The sequence below is a fragment of the Acipenser ruthenus genome, chromosome 4 (assembly GCF_902713425.1).
Source record: "Acipenser ruthenus chromosome 4, fAciRut3.2 maternal haplotype, whole genome shotgun sequence".
Lineage (NCBI taxonomy): Eukaryota > Metazoa > Chordata > Actinopteri > Acipenseriformes > Acipenseridae > Acipenser > Acipenser ruthenus.
The window spans coordinates 53,344,152-53,351,982 of record NC_081192.1 but is presented as its reverse complement, the minus strand read 5'-3'; the positions used below and the strand labels follow the sequence as shown (position 1 = coordinate 53,351,982).

At 44.8% G+C, this 7,831-nt stretch overlaps 1 long non-coding RNA gene across 3 annotated transcripts; it reads left to right on the top strand.

Annotated features, from left to right (window-relative positions):
- The first annotated feature begins 925 nt into the window (after positions 1–925).
- LOC117399609 (uncharacterized) lies at positions 926–7,024 on the top strand. 3 transcript variants are annotated; one of them, XR_004663364.2, is made up of 4 exons: positions 926–1,609; positions 1,822–2,036; positions 3,037–3,153; positions 6,757–7,024. It is a non-coding gene; the product is annotated as an uncharacterized LOC117399609 (long non-coding RNA). The 3 variants fall into 3 exon arrangements; XR_009328483.1 differs by lacking the exon at positions 1,822–2,036 and having other exon boundaries at positions 943–1,019; positions 1,382–1,609; XR_009328482.1 differs by lacking the exon at positions 1,822–2,036 and having other exon boundaries at positions 930–1,609.
- Positions 7,025–7,831: the final 807 nt, after the last annotated feature.

Sequence of the window (7,831 nt, the reverse complement as noted above, 5' to 3'; positions counted from 1 at the left end):
GGCTTAATCGCTGAAGCAAGTCCTGGATCGTGCAGCACTTTACACAAACTTGGTTGAGCTCTGTTGGGTTTTCTCGGATTTCCCACATCATGCAGTTGTCACAGATTACTGGCTTGAATACCATTTTTTTTTTTGTTTAGTTTAGCTTCTGCAGCTGTCAACCTGCTTTCAACTGCTTCTAACTGCGTTGTACTTGTCCACTCGTACTTCTCACACGATGTCGCTTCCACACGCTGTTGCTGGGAAGCCTGGCTGCCTTTGTTTGTGTTTGTGCTGCAGGCTCCGCCCCTCCCCCGTGTCCCAGAACGCCGCGGGATTTGAATCAGCTTGTTATCAGAAAAATACACGCAGCTGCAAGGCTTTATGCTGCAATGTTTTCTGATTAAAGCAACTCCAGATTTAAAGATGTAATTCCTCCTTTCTGCTTCTAACTGCGTTGTACTTGATGTACAGAGTCTGCAACAATTCCAACAGTGTCATATTTCTTATTTACAAATATAACACACACACACACACTATATATATATATATATATATATATATATATATATATATATATATATATACACACACACAGTATTTTATATATATATATATATATATATATATATATATATATATATATATATATATATATATATATATATGTAATGAATGTTACAGTGAAAAGCTGCTTATTTGTAGTATATATTCAGGCAAAACTTTTTCTTCTTTTTTAATTTAAAAGATGTTATGCCAAATGTGTGCCAACAATTATCTAGGCAATCTCAAAACAATGAATCAAGCAGATTTAGAATCCAGAATACATTTCTTAAAAATATTTTTTCACCAGGTATTAGTTTTAATTATGGAAATAAAAGCACACAGGTTAGTGAGTCACTATTTTCAGAATAATTGCCTCAATATTTATTTTTATTTATTTATTTATTTATTTATTTATTTAGCAGAGTTTTATCCAAGGCGACTTACAGAGACGAATATGGTGAAGAGAAAAGACAAGACTCTGATGCTGTTTGCAAGTAGTGAATCATTGTTGTAGACACTGTATCTAAGGTTTTTACTATACTGCTTTTTACCAGCACAGTAGATTGACAATCTGGTTTCCCCTCCCTACACTTGTTGCTTCATTGTGATTGGCTACAATGTACAGCGAGAGTGAAAACATCTCTGTGGAGATCGGCAATGGAGCCTCAACAGAGATGCTATCGCTTCACTGCAGTGTGGACACCCCTATTGAAATACAGGGGTCACACACACGTTGCACATGTGTCAATCCAATTTTAGACTGTGTGTTTAATTTAACAAACAGATGTTATCATGCTTAATAAATGATTTGCTTCATTTTCATGCACGCAAGATATGTTCATTTTTGTTGTTATAGTGACATATCAGAAGGCGCGCAAGAAAGGGCAACAGAAACATCCGATATGAACAAACACAGAAGCGGAAGTGTCCAACAACAACAGTAGCATCACACAGCAGCAGCAGCAAGAACACCAGCAACAGTGAAGATGGAAATATCAGCAGTGATGACAGGAACTACAACAGCAACACCAGCAGCAATGACACTGGAACTGGGAACAGGGACAGTGACAAGAGCAGCTATCAGGTACATATTTAATTAAATGTTTAATTATTTTGCATCCCTACAATGAATCATGAAAAGGTTACAGCGTTCTTACAACTGCAGTATCTGTCTGTAATTTTCCTATATGCACTTGTGCGCATTACATATAATGGTTCTCTTTTTAATGACCAACTGGTGTAGTTAAAGATAGAAGTTTATATACATGTATGTGCATTTTTTGTTCTATTAAATAGACAGGGATAGGATGATCTTCACCATTTTAGAAGAAATCAAGGGCCAGGGGAGACAAAACACCCTGATGCTTCAGGCACTTCTCAAGTGGCAGCCTCAGGTAGAGCAAGAGCATGGCAGCCTGCGCTTGGATGAATTCCAGTTTTCTTTTGCCATCAAGGAGGACATTGACAGAGTGGAGAGGATGTTAATGGACCAAGCTACAGAAAAGGCACTGGTATGTGACAGATGTGCGATTGTTAACAAAGTCCTTTTCTGTTCAGATTATAATAACCAATACTTTGTCATTAATAGTTTTTGAAAAAAAATGCAATACAGATGCTAAAAGCTTCTGTCCTTATTGAATTATATCTTCAGGTTTTTCTCAGAGCTTTACATAATTATTCCTGATTCTGTACAGAAGTAATTTTGTTGCGTTTTTCTATGGTGTTCATTTATTATATCCATTTATATATATATCCAAAGGTGTAAAAAATAACACTACAAGTTTCCTTGTGTTTCACATGTAGTCGTTTGTTTACTTTTTCATATTCTGCAGCGCAATTTCTTATGATTTAGAAGTATGCTAATGTCTCAGTCTTTCGCACATTCATTTTGCTTCAGAACTAGTGCATCAGTTGGGCACATTCCATATTGGGAGAAAAATGGATGAAAAAAATAAAATATGCTCAACTTGTTCAGCTGCCATTATAAATTCACCATCAGGGTTGGTGAAATAGCAGAAACTTCATAATAGTTTATTGTGAATTTATAATAGCAGAAACCGTTATTTTCTTATGTGAAAGAGAGAGAGAGGAAAGTTGATACAGAACAAGTAAAGTGACAAGATCTGAAAACGGTAACGTTTTTTTTTTTTTTCTGGAGGGAAGCCATTAAAACTTTGAAGAATGTTGTATAGGTAAGATTTTATTATTGCATCGTCTCAAAGTTTTAGTACATACTACAATTTTATATAAATTCAATTTTAAAACTTTTCTGACTGGTATGTCATATGACTATTCAATTTAAAGATGGCAGTAGTGTTGTAACACACATATACATTTGCCTTTGTTAAAAATCAACAAACACAATTCTTAACACAGACATAAACACATTGTTTGTTGATTTTTACCAATGAATTGTGTTGTCCTTGTTTGAACAAACTTAGATTTAACAAATGTTTTATTGTGTATAAAAATATTGTAAAAATATTGAATCTTTCATTCTTTTTTTTCCAGCTGCAGCCAAGAAGTCTTCTGTCACGGAGGCAGACACAGAGGCCAGGATGAGGAGCTGGCTAAAGTACAGTGGAGACCGGGATGGGGAGCGGAAGAGGAGGGCAGAAAAGAAAAAGGGTAAATATATGATGCTCCCATGAATTATATTTATATTTTATTAATTGGTAAATTTAATGTAAAACGATTCAATAAGTTCCCTTTATTTAACGCAATGTACTGTTCAAATACATTTTGCTTAAATACTTTGCTTTCTCATTGCCAATTAAATGCTTTTTTTAAAAATGTTGTACCACAAGGGTATTGTGGCAGGATAGCAGCAGAGGGAAGACTCAGAGACAGAAAGTGCAGTGAAACCAAAATATTTTAATTAACAAAACACAAATAAAAAGGCACGATGGCCAACCAAAAAGACAAACACAAAAACAGGCTTTAAACAAACCAAAAAGAACCACTCACACTCTCTCTCACACACGTCGTCTCACAGTTACAAACACTCTCCTCCTAACAAACACTCTCCTCCTAACAAACACTCTCCTCCTAACATACCCAACCACTCCCTTTTATACAGGTGCCTGGGCTAATTGGGCAATTCGCACCTCATTAGCCCAGGCACATTCCACACACATAAATTCACTGAACCACACCCCAAACTCACTCACATCCACTCTAAACAATACAAAAAACACAGAACCACCACAAAATAGGCTGCACCCCATCACACACCTCCCCTCCTTGTGTGCAGCACAACATGGCCTAAATGGCCACCTCCCCCCTCAGTCTCAAAGTCCCGGAAGAGGGGGAAGCACAGTGTCCATGGGGGTGGCCATGGTGGGAGGTCCGGCACCCCCCAACTCTTCGTGGCCGGCAGCTCCCTCTTCCGGGGCTCCCGCCACACACTATCCTGCTGCAAACGTGCGGCTGGGGGAGCTGGTCCCCTACCTCCCCCCCCTTCTTCATGGCCGGCATTTCCCCTCCGTGGGGCTCCGACCACACGATCTCCGGCAGCGAAACTGCTGCGAGGGGAACTGGTCTCCTGATCTCCCCCCCCTTTCTTCATGGCCAGCAGCTCCCCTCCGTGGGGCTCCGGCCACAGTGTAGCGACCCCAGGCGAAGCAGGATCCCTGGCGACCCCAGGCGAAGCAGGATCCCTGGCGACCCCAGGCGAAGCAGGATCCCTGGCGACCCCAGGCGAAGCAGGATCCCTGGCGACCCCAGGCGAAGCAGGATCCCTGGCGACCCCAGGCGACGGCAGCAGCAGCGGACCCTCGGGAGGCGACGGCAGCAGCAGCGGACCCTCGGGAGGCGACGGCAGCAGCAGCGGACCCTCGGGAGGCGACGGCAGCAGCAGCGGACCCTCGGGAGGCGACGGCAGCAGCAGCGGACCCTCGGGAGGCGACGGCAGCAGCAGCGGACCCTCGGGAGGCGACGGCAGCAGCAGCGGACCCTCGGGAGGCGACGGCAGCAGCAGCGGACCCTCGGGAGGCGACGGCAGCAGCAGCGGACCCTCGGGAGGTGGAGGCAGAGGCAGCTCCTGCTCCTCTCCCTCGGGTGGTGGTGGTGGAGGCAGAGGCAGCTCCTGCTCCTCTCCCTCAGGTGGTGGAGGTGGAGGCAGAGGCAGCTCCTGCTCCTCTCCCTCAGGTGGTGGTGGTGGAGGCAGAGGCAGCTCCTGCTCCTCTCCCTCGGGTGGTGGTGGTGGAGGCAGAGGCAGCTCCTGCTCCTCTCCCTCGGGTGGTGGTGGTGGAGGCAGAGGCAGCTCCTGCTCCTCTCCCTCGGGTGGTGGAGGCAGAGGCAGCTCCTGCTCCTCTCCCTCGGGTGGTGGCGGCGGGAACAGCAGCTCGTCTCCCTCCGGTGGCACTGCTGGCTCCTCCGCCAGCGGGGTTAGAGCTGTTGGCGCTGCCGGCTCCTCCGACAGCGGGGGTAGGGCTGGTGGCGCTGCCGGCTCCTCCGACAGCGGGGGTAGGGCTGGTGGCACTGCCGGCTCCTCCGACAGCGGGGGTAGAGCTGGTGGCGGGCGTCTCCGCTGGGCTCCCTTCAGCAGCAAAAACAGCGGCTGCTGTGGAGCCTGAGCTTCACGCCCTCGTCCCTCCCAAAAAAAATAGGGGTTTGGGCCTTCAGCTCCTCCCCTCCGGACACAGGACGCACTGGCTCCTCCCCTCCGGACCTAGGACGCACCGGCTCCTCCCCTCCGGGCCGTGGACGCACCGACTCCTCCCTCTCGGGCCGTGGACGCACCGACTCCTCCCTCTCGGGCCGTGGACGCACCGACTCCTCCCTCTCGGGCCGTGGACGCACCGACTCCTCCCACTCGGGCCGTGGACGCACCGACTCCTCCCTCTTGGGCCGTGGACGTTCGGGCTCCTCCCACTCGGGCTGTGGACGTTTGGGCTCCTCCCACTCGGGCTGTGGACGTTCGGGCTCCTCCCACTCGGGCTGTTGCAGCAGCAGCTCCTCCTCCTCATATTGGGTGGGGCAGATGGCCACTATGTGTCCATATGCCCCACAGCCGGGGCACAACTCTGCCGCGAGCCCTTTTAAAAATAGCTCCCAGCTGTCATCTGCCTCCTCCTGGGCCAGCTCCATTTTCCTCCACCTCATCCTCTCTTCCCTTTTTTTTTTTCTTTTTTTTTTAAACAAAACAAAAAAACTGCACTTCCGCTCTGAGTCTCCAGGGGGCGCTATCCCACTTCTGACACCAACCTGTGGCAGGATAGCAGCAGAGGGAAGACTCAGAGACAGAAAGTGCAGTGAAACCAAAATATTTTAATTAACAAAACACAAATAAAAAGGCACGATGGCCAACCAAAAAGACAAACACAAAAACAGGCTTTAAACAAACCAAAAAGAACCACTCACACTCTCACACTCTCACACTCTCACACTCTCACACTCTCACACATGTCGTCTCACAGTTACAAACACTCTCCTCCTAACAAACACTCTCCTCCTAACATACCCAACCACTCCCTTTTATACAGGTGCCTGAGCTAATTGGGCAATTCGCACCTCATTAGCCCAAGCACATTCCACACACATAAATTCACTGAACCACACCCCAAACTCACTCACATCCACTCTAAACAATACAAAAAACACAGAACCACCACAAAATAGGCTGCACCCCATCACAGGTATATAATATGTTTAGTTGTTAAATTAACTAATTGTTACTGTCACTTATACTTCAGTGGAAAGATTACTTGCACTCCGATTGGCTGAGATAGCGATATACAATCCATAGCACTGTATATGCCCTTAGAATGTTTGTAATAACATTACAAAAAAGAATTACATCTGCAACCAACAAGACATTTGAAGTCAATTTCAAGCTATAAAAAATATATAAATCAAAGAAAGGGTAGGTCTTTGTTCTCAGTTTATTCAGATAGAATTGTACATGTCCATTGTTTTAAAAATGTTTCATACACTTTTATAGAGACATGGGTACAAGTTAAAATAAAAATGATAATTGTGCTGTAACTTTGAAGCCAAAAGCAAGACCCTCCACATTGGGCTTCATGTGCTATTTGTATGTAATCCCTTTACTTTGTCTGGCCAAACAGTCCATAATAATAAAATAATAATATCTTTATTTGTATATATCTCCTTTCATAGTGGACCACCATCACAAAGCGCTTTACAGAGGTAGGCTGTGGAATGCCTGGTAATGCCCAATGTGGAGGGTCTTATTACTTACTTCATTCATTCTCTTATTATTTACAGATGCAGAGTCTGCAAATGCTGCTACAATTGCTGCTGCTAGTGCTGCCAGTGACATTGAAGAAGATTAAGAGATTGTTTGAGCCATCTTTTTGCATTCTAGACAGATATTTGAACACAAATAAGCTTAATAAACACTGTTGAATGTAAAGCTAGTTGTTTCTTTTTTCTTTCTTTCTCAAATTCAATTTGTTACAGCTTTGGGCAACGTCATTCATGTTGTAATGTTGCACATATACTGTGCATACAACCCCAGTAGTATGCTGACGTTGGCCCAGCGTAATTTTGTCCATCAACCCAACGTTGGCCCACCGTTGGCAGACAATGGTGGCCCAACGTTGGCCCACCGTTAGCAAGCAGTGGTGGCCCAACATTGGCCCACCATTGGCAACGTTGGGCCACCATTGTTCGCCAACGGTGGGCCAATGTTGGGTCGATGGACAAAATTACATTGGGCCAACGTCATTGGCCAACGTTGGGATGACGTCTCTGATGACGTTGAGCCAACGCTGGCCCAACGTCAGCATGCTATCTGGGATGAGTGTCTGTGCAGTATCGGTGTGTGTGTGTTTGTGTTGTCTTTCAACCTACACCTTCAGGCAGAACATTCCGGCTGTGATCTGCGCAGCTTTGAAAAAAAAAAAACTGTCATTCAGCTGCGTGTTCCTTCATCGGGGCTGTGCTTTAGCCTGCCCCACTGTCGAGTAGACCTCGCCGGCTGCCTCGGCCCACCCACCTCGGTGCGTTGGGCCTTCAAAAAAAAAAAAAAGTTTAAGAGTTGTTTAAGTATGTTTTCCCAATAAAATTTATATGTTTATTGTGTTTTAATGTGTTTGAAGTGAAAATTGTTCTTGCATTATTTTACTTTAATTATTGTATAATGTGCTTGTAACGGTAATTTAGTTACTACATTATCCTTCTATGATCAATATACTAAAGTTAGAACAAAATGAGTTTTGTTCTATAAATCTTATTGTCCATGGAGGAGGGGACGCTACCTATGTTAATGACACTCATTGCTTGTGTAAAAGGAAGCATCATTCAAACTTTTTAAGACAATGAAAGGACTGATTTTGGT